The sequence below is a fragment of the Carcharodon carcharias genome, chromosome 14 (assembly GCF_017639515.1).
Source record: "Carcharodon carcharias isolate sCarCar2 chromosome 14, sCarCar2.pri, whole genome shotgun sequence".
In the NCBI taxonomy this organism is placed as follows: Eukaryota; Metazoa; Chordata; class Chondrichthyes; order Lamniformes; family Lamnidae; genus Carcharodon; species Carcharodon carcharias.
The window spans coordinates 9,680,006-9,693,234 of NC_054480.1; the positions used below are offsets into that span (position 1 = coordinate 9,680,006).

General features: G+C 42.2%; 1 protein-coding gene across 1 annotated transcript in view; it reads right to left on the reverse strand.

The window, feature by feature from the left end:
• The window catches only part of asip1 (agouti signaling protein 1), a 90,210-nt gene extending 77,502 nt beyond the window's left edge, over window positions 1-12,708 (reverse strand). The window contains exon 1 of the mRNA XM_041205227.1: window positions 12,662-12,708. The gene's annotated coding sequence lies outside the window, so the exon portion shown is untranslated. The remainder of the gene's footprint in view (window positions 1-12,661) is intronic.
• Window positions 12,709-13,229: the final 521 nt, after the last annotated feature.

Here is a 13,229-nt window from a genome sequence, read left to right on the forward strand (position 1 = left end):
AAAGAGGAAGTAAGATGGTAAGAGGGGGAAAAAGCATCTATGGCTAAGCAAGGAAGTTAAAGATAACATAAAGGCAAAAGCTAAGGCATACCAAATTGCAAAGGTCAGTGGCAGGCTGGAAGATTGGTAAACTTTTTAAGATCAACAAAGGGTTACTAAAAAAATAATAAGAAGAACAAAGGTAAATTATGGAAGAAAACTAGCGCAAAATGTAAAAACTGATAGCAAAAGCTTCTACAAGTATATAAAAAGAAAGAGAGTAGCTAAAGTGAATGTTGGTCCCTTGGAGGATGAGACTGGGGAGTTAATAGTGGGGAACGCAGAAATAGCAGAGATGCTTAATCAATATTGTGCCTCAGTTTTCACGATGCAGGACACTAGTACCACCCCAAAAGTACCAGGTAGTGCAGAGGATGTAGAGAACGAAGAACTTAGAACAATCACCATCACTAGAGAAAAAGTACTGAGCAAACTATTGGGATTAAAGGGTGACAAGTCCCCAGGACCTGATGGCCTACATTCCAGGGTCTTAAAGGAAGTGGCAGCGGAGATAGTGGATGCATTGGCTATAACATTCCAAAATTCCCTGGATTCTGGAAAGGTTCCAGTGGATTGGAAAAATGCTAATATAACGCCCTTATTCAAAAAGGGAGGGGAGGCAGAAAGTAGGAAACTATGGATCAGTTAGTTTAACGTCTGTCATTGGGACATTGTTGGAATCCATTATTAAGGAAGTAGTAATGCGGCATTTGGAAAGTCAAAATGTAATCAGAGTCAGCATGGTTTTATGAAGAGTAAATCGTGTTTGACTAATTTTCTAGAGTTCTTTAAAGATGTGACAAACAAAGTGGATAACGGGGATCCTGTAGATGTAGTATATCTGGACTTCCAGAAGGCCTTTGATAAGGTGCCGCACAAAAGATTAATACACAAGGTAAGATCACATGGAGTTAGGGGTAATACATTAGCTTAGATAGAGGATTGGCTAACCAACAGAAAGCAGAGAGTCAGGATAAATGGGTCCTTTTCTGGATGGCAAGCTGTTACTAGTGGGGTGCCACAGGGTTTGGTCCTTGGGCACCAACTATTTACAATCTATATTAATGACTTGGATTCAGGGATAGAAGGTACTGTAGCTAAATTTGCAGATTACACTAAAATAGGTGGGAAAGTAAGTTGCAATGAAGAAATATGAAATTTCCAAATGGATATGGACAGGTTAGGTGAATGGGCCAAAATTTGGCAGATGAAGTTTAACGTGGATAACTGTAAGGTTCTTATGTTCTAAACTACTAAAAAGTCTAAAATGAATGAAAACAGACAGACCACATAGCATCGGCCTAGGCACCAGAAATGACAATGGCAAGCTCAGCCTTGTCGACCCTGGGGGCGAGTGCCAAAATTGATTGAGCTGTCCCACACACTAGTCAAGCAATAGCCTGACATAGTCATATTCATGCAGTACCTTAAAGATAATGTCCCAGACACCACAATCACCATCCCTGGGTATGCCCTGTCCCACTGGCAGAACAGACCAGCAGACATGGCAGCACAGTGGTATGCAGGCGGGAGGGTGTTGCCCCAGGAGTCATCAACATCAGGTCTGGACCTCATGAAGACGTATGGCATCAGGTCAAACATGGGCAATGAAACGTCCTGCTGATTACCACTTACTGCCACTGCCACCACCCCTACTCTACCCCCCACTACATCTTATGCATCACTACTTCTCCAAGTTGAACACCACTTGGAGGAAGCACTGAGTGTGGCAGGGGTGCAGAATGTACTCTGGGTGGAGGGCTTCCACGTCCATCACCAAGAGTGGTAGCATCACTACAGACCGAGCTGGCCGAGTCCTAAGGACATAACTGCTAGACTGGGCCTGCAGTAGGTCATGAGGGAACCAACAAAAGTGAAAAACATATTTGTCCTCATCCTCAGCAACCTGCCAGCCACAGATACATCTGTCCATGACGGTATCGGAAGACGTGACCACCACACAGTCCTTGTGGAGACAAAGTCCCAACTTCACATTTAGGATACCCTCCATCATGTTGCATGGCACTACCACCGGGCTAAATGGAATAGATTTTGAACAGATCTAACAACTCAAGACTGGGCAACCATGTGGCACTGTGGACCATAAGCAGCAGCAGAATTATAGTCAACCACAATCTGTAACCTCATGGCCTGGTATAGCCCCCACTTTGCCTTTGCCACCAAGCCAAAGATTAACCCTGGTTCAATGAAGTGTGCAGGAGGGCATGCCAGAGGCAGCACCACGTATATCTAAAAATGAGGTGACAACCTGTTGAAGCTACAATATAGGACTACTTGCGTGCCAAACAGCATAAGCAGCAAGTGATAGACAAAGCTAAGTGTTTGCACAACCAACACTTCAGATGTAAGGACTGCAGTCTTGCCACATTCAGTTGTGAATGGTAGTGGACAACTAAACAACTCACCGGAGGAGCACAAATATCCCCATCTTCAATGATGGGGAGCCCAGCACATCAGTGCAAAAGAAGTGCTGAGTGGATGATCCATCTAAGCCTCCTCTGGAGGTCCCCAGCATCACAGATGCCAGTCTTGAGCCAATTCAATTCGCTTCACGTGATATCAGGAAACATCTGAAAGCACTGGATACTGCAAAGGCTATGGGCCCTGACAATATTCCGGCAATAGTACTGAAGACTTGTGTTCCAGAACTTGACACACCCCTAACCAAGCTGTTCCAGTACAGCTACAACATGAGCATCTACCCAGCAATGTGAAAAATTGCCCAATTACTGCCCTATCAGTCTACTCAGTAAATTGATGGAAGGGGTCATCAACAATGCTATCAAATGGCACTTGCTTAGCAATAACCTGCTCACTAGTGCTCAGTTTGGGTTCCGCCAGGGTCACTCAGTTCCTGACCTTATTACAACCTCGGTTCAAACATGGACAAATGAGCTGAACTCCGAAGGTGAGGTGAGAGTGACTGCCCTTGATATCCACATGTAGCAAGAGCTGGACAATATCCAGGCATGGGCTGATGAGTGGCAAGTAACATTCACACCACACAAGTGTCAGGCAATGATCATCTCCAACAAGAGAGAATCTAACCATCGTCCCTTGACGTTCAATGGCATTACCATCGCTGAATTCTCCACTATCAACATCCTGGGGATTACCATTGACCAGAAACTGAGCTGGATTGGACTAGCCATATAAACACTGTGACTACAAGAGCAGGTCATAGGCTAAAAATCCTGTGGCAAGTAACTCACCTCCTGACTCCCAAAGCTTATCCGCCATCTACAAGGCACAAGTCAGGAGTGTGATGCGATACTCTCCATTTGCCTGGATGAGTGAAGCTGCAACAACATTCAAGAAGCTTGACACCATCCAGGACAAAGCAACGCCCTTAATTGGCACCCCATCCACAAATATTCATTCCCTCCACCACTGACGCACAGTGATAGCAGTGTGTACCATCTACAAGATGCACTGCAGGAACTCACCAAGCCTCCTTAGACTGTACCTTCCAAACCCACAACCACTACCATCTAGAAGGATAAGGGCAGCAGACACATGGAAACACCACACTCTGGAAGTTCCCCTCCAAGCTACTCACTGCCCTGACCTGGAAATATAGCGCCATTCCTTCACTGTTGCTGGGTGAAAATCCTGGAACTCCCTAACTGCACTGTGGATGTACCTACAGCATATGAACTGCAGCTGTTCAAGAAGGCAGCTCACCACCTCCTTCTCAAGGACAATTAGGGATGGGCAAAAAGTGCTGGCCTAGCCAGTGATGCCCACATCCCATTGAATGATTATAAAAAAAAATTCAAGTTAGTAAAATATGTCACCTAGACTTATATTAGGAAACCCTTCTTCATATAAAGAGCAACCAGCATATGCATGGATCTAAAGACAGAGAAACAGAGGTGAAAAACCTGGATTCAGTTAACAAGTAATTGCACAATAAAGTGGGATTTTTGGGATTTTTTCTGGATGGATGAAATAACATGGGCCAAATGGTTGCCTTTATCCATAACTATATTACGATCTGGTGACTAGTTTGACATTACGTGAAGTCTTTCTCATTTCTGAGCCTCTTTGTTGACAGTGACACCAACTGTCTGCGTGTTTCATGTCCCTACTGTGCCTTTTCTCCACTCAACATTATATTACTAAGGAGTTAACCAACAGACAATTTCTACATTCAGTAAATATGCTAAGCAATGATATACTTAAGTGGACACCATAATAGTTGGAACTTAATTTTCAAGCTGATCTCAGGAACATATTTTCAATCATTAAACTAGACTAGATTAACATCTAGTCTACAGGTAATTTTGAGTTTATTTTTACGGGCGAATGTAAATTTAGAAAGCAAGCAGAATTGGAACTATGTGCTTGATGCTGAGCTAGGACTTGAACCATAGACTTGTTATAGCCCAGCAAGAGGCCATTTAGTCCATCATGTCTGCCAGCTGCAAGAGCTACTCACTTCGTCCCAATCCCCTGCCTTTTCCCATAGCCCTGCAAACATTTCTCTTCAGATAATGATCCAATTCTTTTTTGAAAGTCACAATTGAATCTACCTCCATCTAACTCTCAAGCACTGCACTCCAGATCCTAACCACTTGCTGCATAAAAAAGTTTTCCTCATGTCACTGTAGCTTCTTATGCCAATCACCTTAAATCAGTGTCCTCTGCTTCTTGATCCTTCCACCAATGGGTACAGTTTCTCCCTATCTACTCTGTCTAGACCCCTCATGATTTTGAATCCCTCTTATCAAATTTCCTCTCAACCTTCTCTTCTCCTACAAGAAAGCTCCAGCTCCATCAATCTATCCATGTAACTAAAGTTCCTCATCCCTGGAACCACTCTTATGAATCTTTTCTCACTTTCTCTAATGCCCTGGGCACAATACTCCAGTTAAGGCCAAACCAGTGTTTTATACTTCCCTGGTCTTACTCAATAATTTCCTTTTTCATTTTGTTAGCAAAGTGTAAAAGCCATTTTAATTTTAATAAAAAGCATCTAGCCTCTCAGATAATTTTATTGAGAAGCCTAATTGATTGTCCAAGACTGGTAGTGCAGGATTAAGTTTGAAAGAGAATATGATGGATGAGGTAACTCAAGTAGTGGTCAGACAACATCAAGCTTATGCTACTGAAACCTGTATATTATAAAAAAGAACGAACTTGCATTTATATAGTGCCTTATCTTCAGGATGTTCTAAAGTGCTTCACAGCCAATGATTTACTTTTGAAATATCATTGCTGTTTTTCAGGCAAATAGAGCACTCATCTTGTGCAAAGCAAGACCCCACAAACAGCACTGAACCGAATGACCAATTAATCTGCTTCGGTGATGTTGGCCAAGGGATGAATTCTTGTCAGGATACCCAGAGAACTTCCCAATCTTCCTTGAAAAGGTATCTGAGTGTAAAATCTCACCCAAAAGAGTGCACTTCCAACAATACTGAACTGCCTTTATACTGCATTGGACTATCAGTTTTGAATCCTTGAGAAACCTACAACCAGCTGTGTGGGAGACAATGGACCTACCAGGTTAAGGAGGAGATAAGCCTGATGGAGGTAAGATGTTCTAATTCAGGAGGGAATGATTTAGAGTAGGAGATGGTGCAGTAGGGGAGGTGGTAGCATTGTGGACTAGTATTTCAGAAACCCAGGTTAACGCTCTGGGGATGAATCCCACCACGGCAGATGGTGAAATTTGAATCCAATAAAAAAAACCTGCAATTAAAAGTCTGATGATGACCACGAAACCATTGCTGATTGTTGTAAAAACACATCTGGTTCATTAACGTCCTTTAGAGAAGGAAATCTGCTGTCCTTACCTGGTCTGGCCTACATGTGACTCCAGAACCACAGCAATGTGGTTGACTCTTAAATGCCCTCTGAACAAGGGCAATTAAAGATGGGCAATAAATGCTGGCCTACCCAGCGATGCCCACATCCCATGAACGAATAAAAAAGTGCCAGTGGCAGCACAGTGAGGATGCAGAGTGCTGTAAGAGTATGCAGCACAATGCATTTGAAGTGCAGGGAAAATAACAGAGAACAGTTCATGAGTATTACCCAGTATAGGGTGACAGAATGGGGAAGGATAATTAATGCTATGTTAGAGAAATTGGAAATTACCTATTAGCTTTTCCTTACACAAAGGCAAAATACTGTGGATGCTGTAAATCAAATAAAAGCTGGAAATGCTGGAAATACTCAGCAGCTCTGGCAGCATCTGTGGAGTGAGAAACTGAATTAACCTTTCAGGTCTGTGACCTTTCATCAGAGCTTTGTCTTACATATCCAGGAGTGAGACAGAGGTTCTAGGAGAGTCTCCCAGGATATTAGAGTAGTATTCAAGTATTGAAATGTCTTGGACTTCATAAAGAGTTGAGTTCACAGTTAAGTGTTGCTATCATATTTACGACAGAATGTTTTCCATCATTTTTATATCTTCCATAAGCAGTGTCATCTCTTTGAGGTTGTTGATATATAGCTGGGGCTTTCTTAACAGAGAGGGGATGATGAAAGAATGGGAGAAATATTTCTACCTGCCCACCCTCTCCCACAAAGATTGTTACATAATTATCATTCCAAACTTCAGTAGTTAACCATACAAAAGTTAGTTAGCCCCCAGATGGCCCAAATGATAAGTGCATTGCCTTGGATAGATGTGAGACACACAGACCAGAAGGGTCCCAGATTTGTAATGAGTCATCTGATCACACCTAGGAACACTAGGACTATGGAAAAAAAAGACGTTCCCACTGCTGCTCACTCTCTAGTGATCTCATTAGGTGAGGACAACTTTTTTATTCATTCACAGGATGTGGGCTTCGCTGGCTGGGCCAGCATTTATTGCCTATCACTAGTTGCCCTTGAGAAGGTGGCGGTGAGCTGCCTTCTTAAACTACTGCAGTCCATGTGGTGTAGGTACACCCACATTGCTTTTAGGGAGGGAGTTCCAGGATTTTGACCCAGCTACAGTGAAGGAACGGCGATATATTTCCAAGTCAGGATGGTGAGTGGCTTGAAGGGGAACTTCCAAGTGCTTGTGTTCCCATGTGTCTGCTGTGCTTTACCTTCTAGATGGTAGTGGTTGTGGGTTTGGAAGGTGCTGTCAAAGGAGCCTTGGTGAACTCCTGCAGTGCATCTTGTAGATGGTACACACTGCTGCTAATGTGCATCGGTGGTGGAAGGAGTGAATGGTGCCAATCAAGTGGGCTGCTTTGTCCTGGACAGTGTCAAGCTTCTTGAGTGTTGTGGGAGCTGCACTCATCCAGACCAATGGGGAGTATTCCATCACATTGCTGACTTGTGACTTGTAGATGGTGGACTTGGGGAGTCAGGCGGTGACTATTCCTAGCCTCTGACCTGTTCTTGTAGCCATAGTATCTATATGGCTAATCCAGTTCAGTTTCTGGTCAATGGTAACCCCCAGGATGTTGAAAGTGGGGGATTCAGTGATGGTAATGCCACTGAACATCAAGAGGCAATGGTTGGATTATCTCTTGATTGGAGATGGTGATTGCCAGACACGTGTGTGTTACTTGCCACTTATCAGCCCAAGCCTGGATATTGACCAGCTCATGCTGCATTTGGACATGGACTACTTCAGTATCTGAAGAGTTGCGAATTGTGCTGAACATTGTACAATAATCAGTGAACATCCTCACTTCTGACCTTATGATGGAGGAAAGGTCATTGATGAAGCAGCTGAAGATGGTTGGGCCTAGGACACTACCCTGTGGTACTCCTGCAGTGATGTCCTGCAGCTGAGATGACTGACCTCCAACAAGCACAACCATCTTCCTTTGTGCTAGGTATGAGTCCAACCAGTGGCGAGTTTTTCCCCAATTCCCATTGACTCTAGTTTTGCTAGGGCTCCTTGATGTCACTCGGTCAAATGCTGTCTTGATGTCAAGGGCAGCCGCTCTCACCTCACCTCTGGAGTTCAGCTCTTTTGCCCATGTTTGAACCAAGTCTGTAATGAGGTCAGGAGCTGCGTGGCCCTGGCAGAAACCAAACTGGGCACCAGTGAGCAGGTTATTGCTGAGCAAGTGCCGCTTGATAGCACTCTTGATGACCCCTTCCATTACTTTACTGATGACCCAATAGTAGACTGATGGGACAGTAATTGGCCGGGTTGGATTTATCCTGCTTTTTGTGTACAGGACATACCTGGGCAATTTTCCACATAGCCAAATGGATGCCAGTATTGTAGCTGTACTGGAACAGCTTGGCTAGGGGTGCAGCATGTTCTGAAGCACAAGTCTTCAGTACTATTGCCAGAAATTGTCAGGGCCCATAGCCTTTGCAGTATCTAGTGCTTTCAGCTGTTTCTTGACATCACATGGTGTGAATCAAATTGGCTGAAGACTGGCACCTGTGATGCTGGGGACCTCTGGAGGAGGCCAAGTTGGATCATCCACTTGGCACTTCTGGCTGAACATTGTTGCAAACGTTTCAGCCAAATCTTTTGCACTGATGTGCTGGGCTCCCCCATCATTGAGGATGGGGATATTTGTGGAGCCTCCTTCTCCAGTGAGTTGTTTACTTGTCCACCTCCATTCACAACTGGATGTAGCAGGACTGCAGAGCTTAGATCTGATCCATTGATTGTGGGATCGCTTAACTCTTATCACTTGCTGCATATGCTGTTTGGCACCAAAGTAGTCCTGTGTTATAGTTTCACCAGGTTGACACCTAATTTTTAAATATGCCTGGTGCTGCTCCTGGCATGCTCTCCCACATTCTTCATTGAACATCATAGACCCTAACTGCCCACACCGGCCCCCACCTTATTGGCCAGCATTAAGGAAGCATTTTGATATATTAAGACATGTGTTCAGGGATATTGACATATTGAGTCCTGCATGGTGTTAAGAGGCAGAAGATATCACTAATACAAAAAGCATTCGATCTTCTGAGTGAGCTGAGCATTGTACATTCTTGACTAAAGGGCATCTTAAATTCTATCCAAATTCAACTCAGATACCCACTTAAAAATAAAACGATGTCCTTCCTATAAGATGAGAGCCAAAGTTAGAATTTGTAACCAACAAAATTCTCATCAATCCAGTTGACTAGCGCTCACCGATACATTTGGTTTTCTTATTTCGAACAGTACCTTCCTCAGAGTACCTCTCTTTCTCAGCATCCGCAATGTTGAAATGCTGCTTCTAACAACTTCAATCCTTCAGTCCTGCATACCACTGCTGATTTTAAATTTATTCCTAGTTCTAATACTTTGAGCTCTCTCTGGTATTAAGTCGCCAGCCGTTGTTCAGCTGAAGCTGGGTGTCGTAGTTCCTAGTTAAACATCGCTGTCCTTTCTATGGAGAAACCAAATGGAAGATATAACCTGTATTTATAACACACCCTTTTCTTACTTTTTGCCCCAAACAGGGGCATCATTTTGGTCTGTATGCCAGTATATAATGTATACATATTGGCATAAACAAACAGCCAGAGCTTTGTATTCTAACGTAGCTGGTATTTTATGAAGAGATATATAATTAGAATAATTTCCGTGGCATTGCCAAATACACCGTGGGGTCTTTAAGTACTGAGTATGGTATTTAAATTTTGCTTAACTGTTGCAAAGTTTGAAACTCAGTTTCCAGAAATATAAACCCACAAAATCTTCAGCAGAGGTTGCATGAAAAATAACTAAACATGAAACATATTTTTCACTGTGGCAATGATCTAAGAGTTCGCTTATGCTGCCATTTTCCACAATGAAGCCGTTTTAGGCGCTCGCCCACACGAAATAGTCATAGTGTAAGGTACGGGGATAACGATTGTTTTAAAAAGAGGGTGGAATCATTTAACTTGGCGTTGCAACTTAACATATCGACTGCGCAATTGTGTGAATCTTTGTGAAGATTCCAACATTAAATTAAGGCGACATTTACCTTTGCGGAAAAAAAAATTCCCGACTTTCTCTTGCAATGAATCATCTGCTGACAAATCACGGGCAATACATCCAACGTCCTGAGAATGTGATATTATCGGATTGTTAAGTATGAAAAAAAATGGCCTTTCGCCTGGTTTTCATTTAAAAATAGAATTTCACCCATACTGAGCTTTAACAAATGGATCCATCAAATTATTTTCACATCCATTAATCAGTCAGAACCGCCCTAGATTTTTCTCAGCTGGAAAGAACGCTCCTAGCCACCTTTCTGGTTATATTCCACTCACTCGGTAGTCTACCCGAATTCATTGCCAGTGTATCTAAATTGTATATGTTTTACATAGCCTTTACAGGTCCCATTTTAAAGAAGAGATCTATTTTAAAAAAGCATTAATTGGCCTCATCGGCAGGGAATAAAAATAAATCGACCGATCGCTATCCACTGTGTTGCAGGTGTGAGCGGTGGGTCATAGCAGGAACCAGTTCAGCTGCAATATATGGTTGAGGTAGCCCCTAAATATTGCCCATTAAAAATGTATCCTATAGACCCTTCAAAATGTCTCAAATCCCTTCAAACTGTAACCTTCTCCGGCCTTTCGACTCTCTGAAAACTCCGCATTCCTAATTCTGGCCTCTTATACATTGCGGATTTTAATCGCCCCACCACTTGCTAGGGCCTAGACTTTGGAATCCTCCCCCTCAACCTCTCTACATCTCATTCTTCCTTCAAAATCTATCTCTGATAAAACTTTTGTTCATCTGTCCTAATTGTCAAATTGTGTTTGATAATCGCTCCTGAGAAGCATTGTGGGACACTTCATTGTGTTAAAGACAATACAAGTTGTTGTTCGTTACATTTAGCTGTCAATGACTGTTAATCCCTAGGTAACAGCAGCAGTCATTTCGTGTACAGGCAGATCCCACAAATAGCCACGCAAATTGATTTATTTTTGGCGTTGCTTTTTGAGGGCGCAATGCTTGCTTATTTGAATAGTGTCACTGAATCTTTCACCTGCCCGAATCATCGAAAAAGACATAGAGGACCATAGTTTAATGCCTTATTTAGTCCACAACATGTTCAATAATGCAGTTTCAATATTGCACTGAGATCGTAAAGATTTTCCGTAAACCGCAATTTTGATACTTGGGTTGCATTAATGAATCATTCAGGCTATCGAATAATTCTGCCAGCTTCTGATGGAGAGTGGTTTAAAAGGCAAAAAAAGGGAAAATCGACTGTTATATTTAAACGTTTAATATGGGGAAAAGAATAAAAGGAGTTTGAGAAGGACGGATAATTCTTTAGAAGAAAGTCAGATCAGGCTCTATGACGTTGGCATAGACAGCTGTTTTCAAATCCAGGCCCAGGTTATATTTCAACCCTGTGCGTATGATTTACTTTGCCGAATACTCCATGGTATATCCAAAATCAGAATGGACAGTCTCCTTTTCAAAGTTACCGGCTATTCTGGCTTGGAACTCCGCTATTGGTACAACTGGTACTCTAGATTTATTCTAGGTCAGTCTAGATTTTCCCTCAAAATAATTATTTTTATTTATTTATAAATATTTGTTTATTTTATATAAAGTCCATTGTATTTGGTTACATATACTGCAAAAAAAACCTTTTACTGATGCTACCTATTATGGACAATTTATATTGAATACATTTTTACACATTATTGTAATCTAGGGCATTCTAACCAGCAACTTTTGGCAGACCGTAACTTAAACGAGATGGAATGCAAAGTTTGGTTTTTAAAAAATAACATATTTGGATCATTGAAAAGAAAATTAATGGGATAGGGCTAAAAGTATTAACTCGACCAAAGTAATTGAGCAGCAGGATCACATGCCAAAGTGAAACGTCCTTTGCTATGAAGTGAATTCGCGCTATATTTTACAGTCCGGAAAACGTACCCAGTAGTCTTGTGTGCAGAATTTCCTGCACGGTTTTTTCCCCCGACGGCTACGCATTCTCATCATCCTGCATTTGTTTTTAAATTACTTTTGTTACTAGCTGGACAATGTCGCCGATTTATTGATTTCCTAAAACCTCAGAATTGAACGAGTTTATATAATAAACGTAAATAAATAAAACCACAATTTCTCTTCAGTCGCGTTATTTGCAATACGTCCAGAACCAATTCCTGGTGAAAACAGTTTTGAAAGGCCCGGGCAGATCCGATCTCCACTCTCAAAAAATGTTACGTGTTTGGATTCTCCGAAACAACACTCGTGAGACTTCCATCTCCGAACGGATTCACTCAAAACGACGATCAACACCCCATCCTCTCCCCGCCCCGAAAAAATCAGAATAATTAATGTTTCGTTTCATGAAATTTGTGTTAAATCAAAGGCTGGAAAGTTGCAAAAAGCACCGGTTAAAGCCTCTGTAAATCAGTAATTGAATTTCAGAAGGCTCTCCACATAGGAAGGAAACTATTCTCTCGAACCACCGGTATCACAAATATTTATATATGCCAAGGCATTCTTTTTAGATGGAAGTTGTGCATTATTTTTTTTTTTGGGGGGGGGGGAGGTGTAGGGGGAAACGTTTTGTCGAATTTAATTCACGTTCTCGTAGTTTCCCAAATAGCAAATTTAAGTACAAACAATTCAGAAATGTATACACGGTCTGTTCAAAACTTTGGCTGAATTAGCTGTTCATATATAAAGATTCGGGTTGAATGATGACTGAAGAAGTTCACCTACCCGTGCAGACTGGACTGCTTCGTTGCTCAATGGAAACTGGCTTTGAGTCCTGGAAATGTACAGCTCAGCCATCTGGGAACGACTTAAATAAATACTTTTTTTTGTCTTTCCCCCTCCCCTTCTCAAAATAACCTGGAGGCAGTACTGTATATTGTTTCCCTTCGACCCCTGCTTTCTCCCACCCCCCGCCCCCCCACCGCTGGGCTGGGGGTGGGGGGAGGGGAGGAAGAATGGCACATCCCTTGTCAACAAAAGGCAAACATTTGGGAACTGGCTAGTTGAAGGTTAAGAGTCAAAGAGAGGAGCTTTTTTAAAAAACAAACCATTCACTGAAAGAGAAAAAACTATGTGTTTAGAGTTCATAACCACAGAATTTAAACGCTTGGCTAAAGTTCAAAACTAATTCGAGTTTTTAAAAAAATGCGAACAATCAGAGGAAGGTGGAGACTTAAAAAAATGACTGACGGAGAGAGAGCCAAATGGTTGTTTCAAAGGGATGAATAACCAATTATAATTGCACAGGCCTGACTGCTATAATAAGACGTTATCAAATTAATTATTGTAGCTT